Here is a 17,480-nt window from a genome sequence, read left to right as displayed (position 1 = left end):
GAAAAGCCAATCATCACAATTATATGGTAGATGAGTGACCCCAAATAGCAAAAGCCACCTTGAAAAAGAAAAACAAAGTTGGAAGACTCCCAGTTCCCAATCAAAACCTTATTACAAAGCTACAGTAATCAAAACAGCATGGAGAGAAAGCCAGAGGCTGGACATCAATGGAGGCCAAAAAAGAAAGAGTGATCAGGAGATACCATCATGTATGTGTCTTGCTTGTGACAATCAGCAGCCAGCCCCAGAATGCCACAGCCTGTGGGGAGAAAGCATCACCTTGATAATGCCTGATTTGGATTTTCTCTTAGCCTCAAAAACTGCGAGCAAATAAATTCCCATTGTTTAAGCCCAAAACAAAACAAAACAAAATAACAGCATGGTACTAGTGCAAGGACAGACATATAGACCAATGCAATTGAACTGAGAGTTCAGAAATCAACTCTCATATTTATGGACACCTGATTTTTGACAAGGGTGCTAACTCTACTGTTGGGAAAGAATAGTCTTTTCAACAAATGGTGCTAGGAAAACTGGATATATGCAAAAGAATGGAAGTGGAAGTGGGGAGCGGATGTGACTTAAGCAGTTGGGAATTGTCAGGTCAAGTTTTATGAATATTTACAGATTTAAGAATTTTCTTAAAGTGGTTGTCCTAGTTCATATTCTCATCACCAGTGGAGGAGAGTTTCAGTTGCTCCACGTCCTCAGTAACACTTGATGTTGTCAGTCTTTTTCATTCTCTTCATTCTCTAGTAGGAGCATCATATTTGTGGGTTTAACTTCACCCAGCGCTTTTTGGGCAGTCTTCCCATGTTAGTCTCTTCCTATTTTATAGGTCCTCCTTCCCAAGATAGAAAAGTCAGGCTGTCACTTTCCTAGTTCCCCTGTGACCCCAGACTTCACCAACCTGACGCCCTCATCTAAGACTTCAACTCGGATGAGGGAAATAGTCACACAGAATCCATTTGCCTGAGAAAGCAGTGGTAGCTACATCTGATCCAGGGGCAGAGATGATTCTTCTGGCATCCAGCCTCCAGCATCATGGGTGGGAGCTGCCGTGTCTTTGGGCAGCAAAGATGGCAACAGTGTTTTTGTTGGAACATTTGTTTTGTTTGGCCATTGTTTCTGGCTATGTGGTCTCCAAGCCAGACTCCTTGGCCTTCACAGAGATGCTTTAAGAGCCTGAATATCCTTTAAGAAATTTCTTTTCTGCTTAGTGTAGCTGGAAGTCCATTCTGTCAACTTAGGATGCAACTGATATAACTACAGAAGTGCCTAAAGAATAGCCAATAGTCCTATATGGTTCTTTTTATTTTCCTTTTTTAAGATTTATTTTTTTATTTCTCCTCCCGCCCCCATCCCTTGTTGTTTGTGCTCACTGTCTACTCATCTTCTTTTATTTAGGAGGCATGTGGTACCAAACTCAGGACCTCCTAGGTGGGAGGTAGGGGCCCAACCGCTTGAACCACCTCAGCTCCCTGCTTGTTGTGTCTCTCACTGTGTTTCCTTGTTGTGTCATCTTGTTGTGCCAGCCCATCATATCAGCTTGTTGCCTTGCCTGTCTTCTTTAGAAGCCACCAGGAACAGAAACTGGGACCTCCCATGTGGTAGGTGAGCACCCAACTGCTTGAGCCACATCCCCTTCCCCTATATGGTTCTAAAAAGAACCTGAGTGCTTATTACACCAGCCGCCCCACCACCACACGCAGCAACAATCATGGGTGAAAGACACAGAAAACCTTTCTATCCATTAATGACCTGCCATTCTCCCCAGCTATGCATTGCCTTGCACTTAGTGAGCACAGCATTTCTTGGAAATGGCTGGCTTCACTAATTTTCCTTCATTTTAATCGAGGGTGCCTAGGGGGTGCTTTGCAGATGGCAACAGCCACTGCTATTTTTAGCAGAGACTGCTCTAGGCTGAGCTAACAGGCAATGGACCAAAACTCCCCACAGAGCCTACTTCACTTCCTTGGTAACACCCTTAAATCCTGGGCCAAAGACGCCCGTGCTGGCATCCACGTTGATTTGCAAAACCATCAGCCCCGCACCCCCACAGTCTGTTCTCATTCTAAGAGAGAACATAGCTTCGGAGTGTTGGCACACAAGCTTGGAAGATGATAGGCATGACCGGCTGAGTCCTGATTAATGAAAAGGTACATGAATTACTACTGCGTACTGGCTATAATTATATATGAAAAGGATAAATTATGGATTGGACGATATAGCTCAAACTCATAAATGCTAACCAAAGCGAGGACACAGAAGGGGAGAGGAATGGGGTTGGGGTGATCAAAAGGGAGTCCACTTTATCTGTTCTTTTTTAAAATATTTGTTAATGAAAAGACAAGAAGCAGATAAGACAAATGTTAACAGCTATTAATTTAGGATGTTGGAAATAGGGAAGTTTGTTCAATTTTTCAGTGTATTGAGTTCAAAAAAAATGTTTTGACTGTCCAGGAAAATTGAACGTGAGAAGAATGTTGCAAGAGGTTTTTCTGCAAGAAATGGAGATGGCGCCTTCCGACTTCTCAATTTAGGTTTTCTCACAGCAAGAGAAGACCTTGAGATTCTTCCGTCTTGTGCTGTTACTGATGGAGCAATAGAGGGACTGAAACAGCTGCTTCTGATCAGTTATCTGCCTTGGTCTTGTGAAACTAGACCAGCTGGGTTCTGAAAGCGGCTCAGGCTGGGAAGGAGGCAAAGGCTGAGCACTTCTCTGCCTGGGTGTGAGGCCCTAACGCCACATCCGTCCTCTCCTAAGCCTATCTATTAAGACCAGAGCAAAAATGTCTCAATGTATATGGTACACTAGATAGATGTACATATTCTCTCTTACACACACACACACTCATGTATATAAATGTGTGTGTCGATTGGGTCTTGAGGCAAAATGGATTCTTTCATTGTTTTTATTTTTAAGTTTGTTTAACAGGTATTTTTTACTGCAGGTCTCAGGGACAATGTCTGGGAACCCCTATACAAAGCAACTCAAACAAGGCTAAAACAGAAATCTTGGTTTCACTCTCTTTGACAATAACTTTTCCAGAGTTTTCTTCTCCCATTTTCTCCATCTTAGGAAATGGTACCTCCACCCAATCCAGTTGCTTAAAGCAAAGACTGGGAGTCATCTTGCCCCTCTTTTCCTGCTGTCAGTAATAGAAGCGAGAATATCAACACACCTCCTAAGTGTTGATTTGGAAAACTTGTATTTTAGATACTATCAATACACCCATAGCGTCCACGGCTTCTGTCACCTTCACAAGCTACATTGTATACAATGCGATGCAATTCAATTCTAGCACTGTCTACCTCCAGTCAAGGGCAATCCTCCTCCAGATACCAGCGGCAGCTTTGGAGGCCTCTCGGGTTCAATAGTTCTCTGGAACGACTCATAGAACTCACTGAAAGCCCTATTCGTACCTTCTAGTTTTATTACAGTAAACGGGTACAAAGAAGGACCTGACCAAAGAAGCGGTGATGGGGCGGGGACGGGGATGGCTCGCCACCAGCACGGCAGTGCAGCTTTTCCACCATGGAAGTGCCCTCAAGCTTCGAGAGGCCCGAGCTTACACCGGGTTTTATTACGGAGGCGTGACTGGTGGAATCTCGGCTCACCTGGTTGGTGAGCCCCCCTTCTGGAACGTCAGGGTGATGTGAAGTGGCTCAGAGCCCCAACCGCCTGATCACATGGCCAGTCCTTCTGGTGTGGCCAGCCCCCATGGGTGAGCCTACAGGAACGGCGGTCAGCTCATTAGCAAGTGAACGCTCAGATGTGGTCCAAGGACCTCCAATTTCCTGTCACCAGAAATCCCAAAGATGGAGCAGTCACCTCACCAGGAACCAGGGACAAGGATAAGCCAAGGTCTTCATTAAAATACCAATAACCCACACACAATACACTGAGTTGCAATATAAGATGTATTTCTTCCCTTCTCCTGAAGGAGGAGAATGTTGGGAAGAGGTGGATTTTCTATTTCATCCTCTATAAAGAGCTTGGAAACTTCTGGTGTCCATAGATTCTCTCTCTCTTTTGTATTTTAGATGTTTGGAATCCTCCTATTTGCTTCCTTTTCTACTCCTAAGAAACCTGTCCTTTTTCTGACAAATCATTGCTAGAGGGTAAGAGGAAGAGAACGCAACAGGTGTGGTGCCTTTTTAGTTTGTTGTTTTCTTTTTCTTCTTTTTAACTTTATTTTGTACATTTAGTAATTGAAAATATAAATAATAATTTAAAAAGAAAAAGAAAAAACACCATTGAATAAAAACATATATTTCTGGGAAGCAGATTTGGCTCAACAGAGAGAGCATCTGCCGACCACATGGGAGGTCCAAGGTTCAAACCCTGGGCCTCCTTGACCCGTGTTGAGCTGGCCCATGCGCAGTGCTGATGCGCTCAAGGAGTGTCCCCCATGTAGGGGAGCCCCACATGCAACGAGTGCACCCCGTAAGGAGAGGCACCCAGCGTGAGAGAAAGTGCAACCTGCCCAGGAATGGTGCTGCACACACGGAGAACTGACACACCAAGATGACGCAACAAAAAGAAACACAGATTCCCAGTGCTGTGGACAAGAATACAAGCAGACACAGAAGAACACACAGTGAATGGACACAGAGAACAAACAAAGGGGGCGGGGGGGAGTGAGAAATAAATAAAAATAAATCTTTAAAAAACAAACAAAAACATACATTTCTCAATTAAACATCCTGGATACATATAAAGGTTTTGTGTTTTTTTTTTAATCATGTGATATGTTACACAATACGCTTGGTTCATAGTAACGCAGTCATTCTGTGTTTGTCCTTTTGTGTCTGGCTTGCTTCGCTCAACATGTTTCCTTATCGAAAGGTCTGAAGCCTGCCCGGAAGTCTGCTCCCTCTTCTGGATTTCCACAGCACTCCATCTAAACAAGCTTAAGGCGCATGCCACTTTTGACCTTGTGGTACAGTTATTGGAACTCTTGTTTTATCCTCCCGAAGAATCTGCACCTGGTGGGAGGAAGGTTTTTAATCTCAAGAGCCCCCTCCCCCTTCCCTGCAGAGAGCCTAGCACAGTCCCTCGGAAAAAGCCTTTTAAATGACAGCTCTCTTACCACTGAAGACCTAATGCTGAGAATAAAACTTTTTTTTGTCTTTATTAATTTTTTAAATATTACATTCAAAAAATATGAGGTCCCCATATACCCCCCACCCTCCTCACCCCACTCCTCCCCCCATAGCAACAATCTCCTCCATCACCATGAGACATTCATTGCATTTGAGAATAAAAGTTTAAGCCTGTCTCCCTCTCTTCCTTCGAAGATGGTGCTTTAGAAACTACCCTTTGAGATGGACTCAGTTGCCAAGGGTTGGGGCCTCTGACTTCCCTAGAAAAGCTGCCGTGGAAGGTCCAGGAAACTGGGCTGCAGAGAATAAGGGGCATTTTCGGGACTTGGAGTTGTCCTGATTGATATTGCAGGGACGGATGCAGAACATTATATATCCTGCCATAACCCACTGAGTGGACTGGGGGAGAGTGTAAACTACAATGTAAACTATAATCCATGTGGTGCAGCAGTGCTCCAAAATGTACTCATCAAATGCAATGAACGTGCCACACTGATGAAAGAGGTTGTTGATGCAGAAGGGGTGGGGGTGTAGGGAGTGGGGTATATGAGAACCTCTTACATTTTTAATGCAACATATTGCATGATCTATGTATCTTTAAAAAATAATAATAAATGGGAAAAAAAGGAAGGCAATGCTTGTCAACTTGGGCATGAGCAGTGTCTGTCAAAAGTGTCCTTGCCAATGTGAGGGAAGAGATCACTTTATCTCATGCCTGTGGGGAAATTTCTGTTCGAGTGAGCCTGCGTGACCATGAACGCTGAGGTTACTTCCATCCCCTACTTGCAGGCATGAGCGAGGCCACGGTGAGGCAGTCCTGGAATCATGACTCACCGTCATGTTCATGCAAAGGTCATTGCCATATCTCACTACTCTAGTGATTCCTCTTGGGGAGATGAGCTTGACAAGGAAGTTAACACTCAGGGGAAGAGAGCCAATAAAAATAAGGGGAAATGCATCATCTCACTCCATCCTGTAGTCCATTCCCTAGAGGGGAAATATCACAGGTAGAGCCCAAGAAACTGTGTAGAGACACATCGTTTTTATTTGCCAGATAATGGGGCAGAGGGCAGTGATTACGACTTCCTTATAGCTCCAAGGGCAACCACTGGCAATCAACAAATAAGTTTTAATAACAATAATAATGTTATATCTGAGAACAATAAATACTCTAACAGTGCCCATGAAAAGTAGCCCGTAAAGCATTTCTTGAAATTGCTTCCCAGTTAGTTTCAAACATGACTCTATTAAGCCATTAAATAAAACAGAGGGGACTGTGTCATAAAATGAGAATGGGGGTTATCTTGAGAAAGGTTAGAGACTAGATTTACAGAATCTAAATTTTCTTACAGATGCAAGTGATACAATTTTACTAAGTACAACCCTTAAGTTACATAAAATACTCTCTGGTTGGAATCACATTTTGTACAATAGCAATTCTTTATTTCAAGGGAGTGATAAGCTTTATGGAAGGTTTTAACAAGGAAATAGAAAGATTGAAAACATTCAAGAACTTAAATAAATTTTACCTACCAAAAAAAAAGGTAAGATACTTTTGAATTGAACAACGTCAGGGAGAGCAACTGGGTTTGTCCTCTCAGAATTGTAAATATATCTTAAGGTCATAGATGAAGCCACAGCCACTGGTATTTGCATTTTTAAAAATTCTCATATGACGTGCATAATTTTTTTTAAAAAGATGTGATTTGGATCAGAAGCCTAAAACTTGAAAAAAAATTTAGATTGTCTTCAACTGTGTAAAAGACTTTTAATATACTAAAAGAATCCACAAAATTCTAAGTTCACTGATTTTTTAAGAGAAGTTGTGGGTTTGTACAAATCATGCATAAAATACTGGATTCCTATAACTCATCCTATTAACACCTGTCTTGGTGTGGTATATTTATTACAATTGATTAGAGGGTACATTTTTATAATTGCACTATCAACTATAGTCTATGGTTTGACTTAGGATTCACTGTTTGCGTAGTGCAACTCCATGGATTTCTTTAAAAATTTTATTCTTATACCTTTCATTTCCCCTTTTAACCATATTCAGGTAGATATTTCAGAGCCGTTAATTATATTCACATTGTTATGCAACTGTCACCACCATCCACTACTAAAGCATTTCCATTGTTCCAAATAGGAACTTGGTACTTTTTAAACCTTAACTCCCTATTCTCTACCCCACTCCACCCCCTGGTAACCTATATTCTAGATTCTGACTCTATGAGTTGCTTATTCTAACTATTTCATATCAGTAAGATCACACAATATTTGTCCTTTTGTGTCTGGCTTATTTCACTCAACATGATGTCTTCAAGGTTCGTCCACATTGTCACATGAATCAGAACTTCGTTCCTTTTTACAGTTGAATAATATTCTATTGTAGGGAAGCAGACTTGGCCCAGTGGTTAGGGCGTCTGTCTACCACATGGGAGGTCCGCGGTTCAAACCCTGGGCCTCCTTGACCCGTGTGGAGCTGGCCCATGTGCAGTGCTGATGCGCGCAAGGAGTACCCCTGCCACGCAGGGGTGTCCTCCGTGTAGGGGAGCCCCACGCGCAAGGAGTGCACCCCGTAAGGAGAGCCGCCCAGCGCGAAAGAAAGTGCAGCCTGCCCAGGAATGGTGCCACACACACGGAGAGCTGACACAACAAGATGACGCAACAAGGAGAGACACAGATTCCCGTGCCGCTGACAACAACAGAAGTAGACAAAGAAGACACAGCAAATAGACACACAGAGAACAGACAACCGGGGTGGGGGGGGAGGGGAGAGAAATAAATCTTTAAAAAAAATTCTATTGTATGTGCATACCACATTTTGTTCATCCATTCATTGGATGATGGACACTTGGGATACTTTCATCGTTTGACAATTGTCAATAATGTCACTATGAAGATGGGTGTGCAAATATCTGCTCAAGTCCCTGCTTTCAATTCTTTTGTGTATATACCTAGAAGTGGAAATGCCAGGTCATATAGCGATTCTATACTTAACTTTTTGAGGACACCCAAATTGTCTTCCAAGTGGCGGCACCATTTTATATTGCCACTAGCAATGAGTGAATGTTCTTGTTTCTCCACATCCTCTCCAACACTGGAAAATTTCCGTTTGTTTAATAGTAATCATTATAATGACCATGATATGGCACCTCACTCTGATTTTGATTTGCATTTCTCAGATGGGTAATGACGTGGAACATCTACTCATGTGCTTTTTGGCCTTTTGTATATCTTCTTTGGAGAAATGTCTATCCAAGTATTTTCCCCAATTTTAAATTCGGTTGTTTCTTTGTGTGTTGTTGAGTTGCAGGATTTCATTATATATTCTGGATATTATATCTTTATCTAATAAGTGATTTCCCAATATTTTCTCCCATTGTGTAGGTTGTTGTTTCACTTTCATGGTAAACTCCTTTGAGGCACAAAGGATTTTAAATTTGATGAGATTCCATTTATCTATTTTTTTATTTTGTTGCTCATGCTTTGGGTGTAAAGTCTTGCTTTTCTATATTTTCTTCTAGGAGTCTGATAGTTCTGGCTCTCATATTTATGTCTTTGATCTATTTTGAGCTGACTTTTTTTGTTTTGTTCTGTTTTCTTACAAGTGTGACCTGAATACTGATATCTGCTCAGATGCTTCAATTAGCAGTGCTTACATCTGCAGACTGATAAACCATCTTTGGTGTTCATGGATCCTATAGCAGTAAGAGTTATAACCATACAAGGAAGTATAGTTAAATTGAAACTGGAAAGAAATCACATGAAAAGAAACTGGCTCCTGCCTTAGCTTTCTCTAAGTGGACCATAAATAAGCTGTCTGTAATAGCTGCCCCTAGCACAAGTAACAACAGAAGACAATCACGCATGATGAACTGGTTTCCAGAAGAGTCCTTCCCTAGCAGGGACTGTAAATAGATGGCAGCTCATTCCTTGAGAATGGATTCCTAGTAAACACCCAGAAACAGCTACTAGCCAAAGCCATTATTTATTCTCATCACCATCTGTGTATCTTCAAAATTGGAAGAAGAAAAAGAGGCTGTATGGTGGGCTCGTTCTTTTGTGGTACACAAGTCATGCTGTGGCTCTACCAGCTCTTCTTCTTAGGAATCCAGAGGGCTTCATCCAGTGGGTCAGCCATGGGGGAAACAATAGGGATTTTCTTAGCCTGGAAGTAATCACAGACCTGCTTTCCACACACCAAGAGTATAACATTCGTTCCACTGCTCTTTATTTTGTCCACCGCCTTCTCATAGGGGTCATCCAGCACATCTACCTGTTCACTTCAGTGATGAAACTGTCATCTTCCACCCAGCCAGGCTGGCAGGGCTGTCCTTCGGCACCTCTTTGACGAATGGGCCTGGCAGGTTCTGAATCACATTCATGTGAAAGCCACGGCCATTTTCACCTTTAACCAGCTTGTGGCATTTAGACTTCTGATCTCCTACATGCTCTGCAGTATCTGGACCAGAGAAACAGGAGCAGGGGCTACAGCCTCTTCGACAGAACTGTTGGGCAGTTCTTGACTTTGGTAGTAGGGAAATGGAGACACTTATAGTCAATCTATATACGCCACACTGTCATGATCGAGGGCTTCCAAAGACTTGCCATTGACAGCAACTCCCAGGTCATTGCTCCTCAGGCCAGCCTCCTCTGCGGGGCTTCCAGAATCTACGTCCTTGATAATTTGACCTTTCTGGTCTGGCCTGCCCTCACTGCTTCCCTTTTTTTTTTTCTTCTTTTTTAAAGATTTTATTTTATTTATTTATCACATGCCCCCCCCCCCCGGCTTTGTTGTTTTGTATTCGCTGTCTGCTCTCTATGTGCATTTGCTGTGTGCACTCTATGTCCACTCATCTTCTCTTTAGGAGGCACCGGGAACCAAACCTGGCACCTCCCATGTGGGAGAGAGGCGCCCAATCGCTTGAGCCAACTCAGCTCCCTGCTTTGTTGTGTCTATCATCGTCTTTCCTCTTTTATGTCTCCTTGTTGCATCATCGTGTTGCGTCAGCTTGTCGCACCTGCCCATCGTACCAGCTCGCTGTCTTGCTCATTTTCTCCAGGAGGCACCAGGTATCAAACCCAAGACCTCTCGTGTGGTAGGCAGGAGCTTCAATCACCTGAGCTACATGCATTTCTTATCCCTTCTTGATCTCTACAACCCGGGGCTTGTGGGGTAGCAATTTCAAACTGGCTGTTTCTCTCGAATTTTATCTGTTGCTCACTGTGGCGCTTATCTGTTTCCTTACCCACCAGCAGAAACGTGACATGGCTTCCTGACTTCTTCACCTTTTCAACCACTTCCTCATGGCTGGCATTTTCTCCCTTCTCTCCATTCGCTTCAATCAAGTGATCATCAGCTAGGATACCAGCTGTCATAGCCACACCTGGAGGTATCATATCAGTCATCTACTGCTTTTGACCATGGACAGTTTTCAGAGAGAAGCCATAGCTGCTCCCCTCCTTCACCAGGTGGCACAGGCAAGGCTGGGTCCAAGTCTCCACTCCACCATTCATCACTGGGGGCAGTTCCTCATCACTCAAACCCGTGACTTCTGACTCTGATGCAATGCCTTCAAGTCGACCTGTTTTTTAGCAGCTTTCTCAAAGGAATTGCCATACAGAACCAGATTAGTTACTGACTGTCTGCTCTTTCTGACCAGATCCACAACCTGCACATGCTCTTCCTTGTCCACAAAGACATGATTGATCCTAAGAACTCTGTCTCCATCCTGGAGACCAGCCTTGTCTGCCGGGCTGCCCTTCTCAACCGTCTGGACCAGGTGGCCAATAGTGTCCTTCTTGATTCTCAGGAAGAAACCATACCTTTGCCCTTCTTGTTTGGACAGCTTACATACTTAGGGCTTGAAAGTGGAGGCCAGTTCTGGATCTGGAAGGGAGAGAAGCTGCTCCGTTCGCTTGGGAATTCTCCCTCTGCTGGTGAGTACTAGTCTTAGAACTCACTGGACTTTGAACAAAGAATGATTTAACAGCGGGTGTATTTAACAGGAATGTGTGGTCTGAATTCAGGTGACCTCTGTCCTGCTTCCTGCAAGGTTACTGGTGGCTCTGAGCTTGGAAAGCCTGAAAATCCTTTAGCTAACAAGTGCACAGCCCATCTGCCTGACTGCCTGGGGGTGTGGCTCCTTGCCTGCCCTTCCCAAGGAATCTTGAGTTGATTTTTCATAAGATGAGAGGTAGAGGTACTCCCTCTTTCTTTTGCATAGGGACACCCAGTTTTCCCAGCACCCTTTGTCAAAGAGACTATTCTTTTCCAATGGAATGGACCTGGCACCCTTGTCAAAAATCAGTTGGCCATGAATGTGAGGGTTGATTTCTGAGTTCTCAGTTCCACTGATCTATATGCCTTGTCCTTGTGCCAGTATCATGTTGTTTTGATATTGTGGCTGTGGAATAACTTTTCAGATTAAGAAGTGTGAGTCCTCTAACTTAATTCTTCTTTTTCAAGGTGGCTTTAGGCATACTGGGTCCATTATCCTTCCATAAAAATTTGGCAATTGGTTTTTCCATTTCTGCAAAGAAGGCTGTTAGGATTTCGATTGGGATGGCATTGAATCTACAAATTGCTTTGGGTAGATGTGTTAGTCAGCCAAAGGGGTGCTGATGCAAAACACCAGAATTCTATTGTCTTTCATAAGGGGCATTTATTTAGGGTAGAAGCTTACAGTCACAAGGCCGTAAAGAGTCCAACTCAAGGTACTGTAAGAGGTACTTTCTCACCCAAAGTCATTGGCTACATGTTGTAGCAAGATGGCGGGCAATATCTGCAACGGCCAACCTTCCTTCTTCCTCTTAAGGCTCTGTGGACCCAGCTTCTTCCAATCTCCACTGTAGGTTGGCATAAGGCCCATATTTCTCCCCAGCGCTCAGCTGCTCTTTTTCTTCACAAAATTAGCTGTAGACTATCAGGCTCATCTCTTTTCCCAGGGCCTCTGCTATGTCTAATGAGCTGTCTCTTCCTCTGTGTTCTTCTCTGTGTATTTCCTTCTGTGTGAGAGTCTGTTTTATCCCCACCAAGGCAGTGGGGAATCAAAATGAGTTGCCCTTATGATATGGTCAAATAAAAGCCCTAATCTTGATTTAATCGAGTAAAAGTGAAACCTCTGAATCTAATAAAATATAAAATACTCAAAGGAAGAGACCAATTTAAAAACACAATCCAGTATATATTTTTGGAATTCATAAACAATACCAAACTGTCACAGTAGGATTGACATTGATGGTGGTTTGAAGCTGTACTTTCCCCAAGAGAAGCATATTCTTAAATCAAATCCATTCCTGTGGGTATGAACCCAATATAAGTAGGACATTTTGATGGGGTACTTTAGTTAAGGTGTGTGTGGCTCAGTCCAATCAGAATGAGCCTTAAGTCTATTATGGGAGTCCTTTATAAATGGAGTGAATTCAGACATGAGAGAAAGAAAGCCAGAGGGAAGTAAGAAGCTGAAACAGAGCCCGGAAGAGAAGGAAGAAACCGGGAGATGCCACCATGTGCCTTGCAATGTGACAGAGGAACCAAGGATCACCAACATCCAGGCCCTGAGTATCACAGTCTTCAGGGAGAAAACATCATGTTGATGGTGACTTGATTTGGATTTCCCAGCCTCAAAACTATAAGTGAATAAATTCCCATTGTTTAACCTCACCAGTTTGATGGTATTTACTTAAGAAGTCTAAGAAACTAAAACAATGTCTTAACAATATTTAGTCTGCTAATGCATGAACATGGAATGTCCTTCCATTTATTTAGGTTTTCTTTCATTTCTATTAGCAGTGCTTTGTAGTTTTCTGTGTACAAGTCCTTTACATCCGTGGTTAGATTTCTTCCTCGATATTCTATTCTTTAAGTTGTTATTGTAGATGGATGTTTTTTCTTTATTTCTTGTTCTGATTGTTCAATACTTGAGTATAGAAACACAATTGAATTTTGGGTGTTGATCTTTTACCCCACCTCTTTGCTGAATCCATTTATTAGATTTAGGAACTTAGTCATGAATTTTTCAGGATTTTCTGTATATAGGATCATGTTATCTGCAAATAGGGAAAGTTATACTTCTTTCTAATATGGATACCTTTTATTTCTTTTTCTTGCTTTATTGCACAGGCAAGAACTTATAGTACAGTGTTGAATAACAGTGGTGACAGTGGGCATTCTTGTCTTATTCCCACCCTTAGAGGGAAAGCTTTCAACCTTTCCACATTGAGCATGATGTTGGTTGTAGGTTTCTCATATATCCCCTTTATCATAGTAAGGAACTTTCCTCCTATTCCTATCTTTTGAAGTGTTTTTATCAAGAAAGGATGCTAGATTTTGTCAAATGCCTTTTCTGCACAGATCAAGATGATCGTGTGGGTTTTTTTCCTTCAACTTGTTAATGTGGTGTTTGACATTAATTGATTTCCTTGTGTTGAACTAACCCTTGTATATCAGGAATAAATCCCACTTGGTCATGGTGTATAATCCTTTTAATATGCTGTTGGATTCTATTTGCAAGTATTTTAGAAGGAAAGCTTTTACTCTTTCTGCATTAAGTCAGATATTAGCTATGAGTTTTTAATATATGCCCTTCATCATACTGAAGAAGTTTCCTTGTATTCTTATTGTTCTAAGTGTTTTTATCAAGAAAGGGTTCTGGATTTTGTCATATGCCTTTTATGCATCAAAGATCATGATCAATTGATCATGTGTTGGTTTTTTCCCCTTCATTCTGGTAATGTGATGTACTACATTAATTGAGTTTGTTATGTTGAATAACCCTTTATACCAGAGATAAATCCCACTTCATCATGATGTATAATTATTTTAATGTGCTATTGGGTTTGGTTTACAGGTATTTTGTTGAGGATTTTTGCATCTATATTCATATGAGATATTGGTCTGTAGTTTTCTTTTCTTGTGGTATGTTTATCTGGCATTGATATGAGGGCAACGTTGGCCTCGTGGAATGAATTATGGACTGTTTCTTCCTCTTTGATATTTTTGGAAGCATTTGATCAGAATTGGAGTAAGTCTTCTTGGAATGTTTGGTAAAATTCCCCTGTGAAGCTACCTGGGCCTGGGATTTTCTTTCTTGGGTGGTTTTTGATTACAGTTTCAGTCTTTTGTGGGTTTTTTTGGTTGTTGTTGTTTTTGTTGTTTGTTTTGTTTAAGTCTTTTTACTAATAATTGGTTTATTGAGATCTTTTTCTTCTTGAGTCAGTGTAGGCAGTTTGTGTGTTTCTAATAATTTTTGCATTTCAGCTAGGTTTGTAATTTATTGGCATATTTTTTCATAGTATCCTCTCATAGCCCTTTCTATATCAATGAGGTCAATAGTAATATCCCCCTTTTCTTTTCTGACTTTCAATATTTGTATCCTGTCTCTTTTTTTCTTCTTCAGTCTAGGTAAAGATTTGTCAGTTTTATAGATCTTTTCAAAGAACCAAATTTTGGTTTCAATGGTTCTCTCTATTGGTTTTGTTGTTGTTGTTCTCTATTTACCTCCATTGTAATCTGTTATTTACCTCCATTGTAATCTGTTATTTCCTTCCTTTTCCTCACTTCAAATTTAGTTTGTTCTTTTTTTCTAGATCCTCTGGTTTTGAAGTTAAGTCTCTGATTCAAGAGCTTTCTTCTTTTTTTTAATGTAAGCATTTAGGGCTAAAAATTTCCCTCTCAGACCTGCCTTTGCTGCATCTAATAAGTTTTGGTATGTTGTGCTTTCATTTTTATTTGCCTAAGATATTTCCTAATTTTCCTTGTGATTTTCTCTTTAACTCATTGGTTGTTTAAAAGCATGTTTCTTAATTCTCACATACTTGTGAATTTTCCATTTGTCCCTCTGTTATTAGTTTCTAGCTTCATTCCATTCAATATTTTAAAATTTGTTGAGACTTGTTTTGTGACCTAAGTTATGGTCTATCCTGGAAAATGATCCATGTTCACTCAAATGTATATTCTGTTGTTGGTAAAGTGTTCTATAATGTCTGTTAGGTCCAGTTGATTTAGAATATTTGTCAATTTTTGTATTTCCTTATTCATCTTCAGACTAAATTTTCTATTCAGTATTGAAAGTGGTGAGCTAAAGTCTCCAACTATTCATGTAAAAATACCAATTTCTACCTTCAAATCTGTCAATGTTTGCTTCATATATTTTGGTGCTCTGTGTCAGGTGCATCTCTCTATATATATTTATAATTATAATTATTACATCTTCTTATTGAATTAACCCCTTTATCAGTATGTAATGATCATTTTTATCCCTCATAACTGTTTTTCACTTCCAGTCTATTTTATCAGATAGAACTACCCCAGCTCTCTTTTGGTTACCACTCACATACTGTATTTTTCCCCATCCTTTCACTTCCAACATACTTGTGTCTTTTAATTTAAGGTGAGTCTTTTGCAGATAGCATATAGTTGGGTCATGCTTTTTTATCCATTCTGCCAATATCTGCCTTTTGACTGGAGAGTTAATTCATTTGTATTTAAAGTCACTACTGATGATGCAAGATACTCTTCTACCATTTTGCTATTTAGGCTATGTAAGTTCTATAACTTACGCAGTTTTATAACTTTCTCAATTTTCTGTTAAACTTTCATTCTTATTTATTTGATTTTTTGTTTTGTACCATATTGAGCACCTTCTCTTTTTTATCTGTATATAATTTTCATCTATTTTCCTTGTGGTTACTGTCAATGTTAAATTTAACATCCTAGATTTCTGGGAAGATGGCAGAATAGAAAGACACATGACTCTCTCATCTTCCAGAAAAATTGCTAGAAGACAGATAAAACTGGCCTAAAAATATATGTTCTAGGGTTTAGGACTTTCCCCTTCCAGGAAAAGACTGGACATGGCTGAGAAAAGAGAGAGGCAAAGGAAAAGAATCTTGATGCCAAAACTGTGAGTTAAAAGTTGCAGCTGCAGCTGCTGGCACTCTCCCCCACCCTAGAGACAATTCTGAATACTCCAGCCTCAGATCAATGGCTACCAACAAAGGGGGCCACTGAGATCCAACTCCACAGGAAATGGGAGAGAGAGGGATATACCCTAAGGCTGACTCAGCTTTTGACCCACAAATTTGGTCTGCTGTGCCCCACCAGGCCTTCCAGGCTGGGCAGGGCTGCGCCAATGTTTGCTTTGGGAGCCAGCATGGGACTAAAGAGATCCAACCTTCTCAATTACCCTCTCTACTGGTTGTTGAGGATGCAGAGGGGAGTGGAATTACTTCCTACCTGAGGAAAGAAAGGGTGCTGCCAGCAAAGGTTGGAGAACAAGCTCTGAGAAAGTTTGAATTACAACACTATTAGCCTCTGGCAGGAGCCCCTATCACATTAATCCTGTCTCGGTTGCAACAAACACCGTCCAAACAGGCTTTGAACTGAGAGGCTGTTGAAAACCGCCATCTACTGGCAGGCCAAGAAAATGTTTGTGAGGAAACTAAAAGTAAATAAGAGGTTTTTTCCTGGCCTTTACAACCTCCCTCACCAAGGCCCTTGGAAGGGGGTCTGCAACCCATTACTGGGTCCAGGATACAGATATGAGAAACTAACGGGGACAATCCTAAAGACCCAGAACAAATTGGGCCAAGAATCAAAGAACAACAGTAGCCCACAGCCTCCTGCCACCAAATGCCTATGCAAGAGAGAGAAATTGAGCATAAGAATGAACACACCGTCATAGTCAGATGCCTAGACATCAGGAAAAAATTACAAGCCATACTAAGAACATGGAAGAAATAGCCCAAGAAAAGGAATATATCAAAGTCCCAGAAGAGACACAGGATTTAAGACAACTAATTAACAAGATTTATACAAATTTCCAAAATCAAATTAATGAGTTAAGAGACAATATTACTAAAGAGATAAGGAACATAAAGAACACAATGAGTGGAGGTGGACGTGGCTCAACTGATGGAACATCTGCCTACCACATGGAGGGTCCATGGTTTGATCCCCAGGGCCTCCTGACCTATGTGGTGAGCTGGCCCACGCACAGTGCTGCCGCATGTGAGGAGTACCGTGCCACACAGGGGCGCCCCATGTAGGGGTGCCCCATGTGCAAGGAGTGTGCCCCACAAGGAGAGCTGCCCCACATGAAAAAAGTGCAGCCCACCCAGGAGTGACACTGCACACATGGAGAGCTGATGCAGCAAGATGACACATCAAAAAAAAGAGAGATGCAGTTTCCCAGTGTCACCAGATAATGCAAGTGGACACAGAAGAACACACAGCAAATGGACACAGAGAGCAGACAATGGGGGGAAAGGGGGGGAATAAATAAAATAAATCTTAAAAAAACACAACACACAATTTGTGAACACAAAAAAGTATTTGAAAACCTGAATAGAAAAGTAACAGA

At 41.5% G+C, this 17,480-nt stretch overlaps 1 pseudogene; it reads right to left on the bottom strand.

Moving 5' to 3' along the window:
* Nucleotides 1-9,086: 9,086 nt before the first annotated feature.
* Nucleotides 9,087-11,978, bottom strand: LOC101447253 (Na(+)/H(+) exchange regulatory cofactor NHE-RF3 pseudogene; annotated as a pseudogene).
* Nucleotides 11,979-17,480: the final 5,502 nt, after the last annotated feature.

Source organism: Dasypus novemcinctus, chromosome 31 (genome assembly GCF_030445035.2).
Source record: "Dasypus novemcinctus isolate mDasNov1 chromosome 31, mDasNov1.1.hap2, whole genome shotgun sequence".
Classification (NCBI taxonomy): domain Eukaryota; kingdom Metazoa; phylum Chordata; class Mammalia; order Cingulata; family Dasypodidae; genus Dasypus; species Dasypus novemcinctus.
Note: the sequence above shows the minus strand (reverse complement) of the source record. Positions and strands in the feature narration are given on the sequence as shown.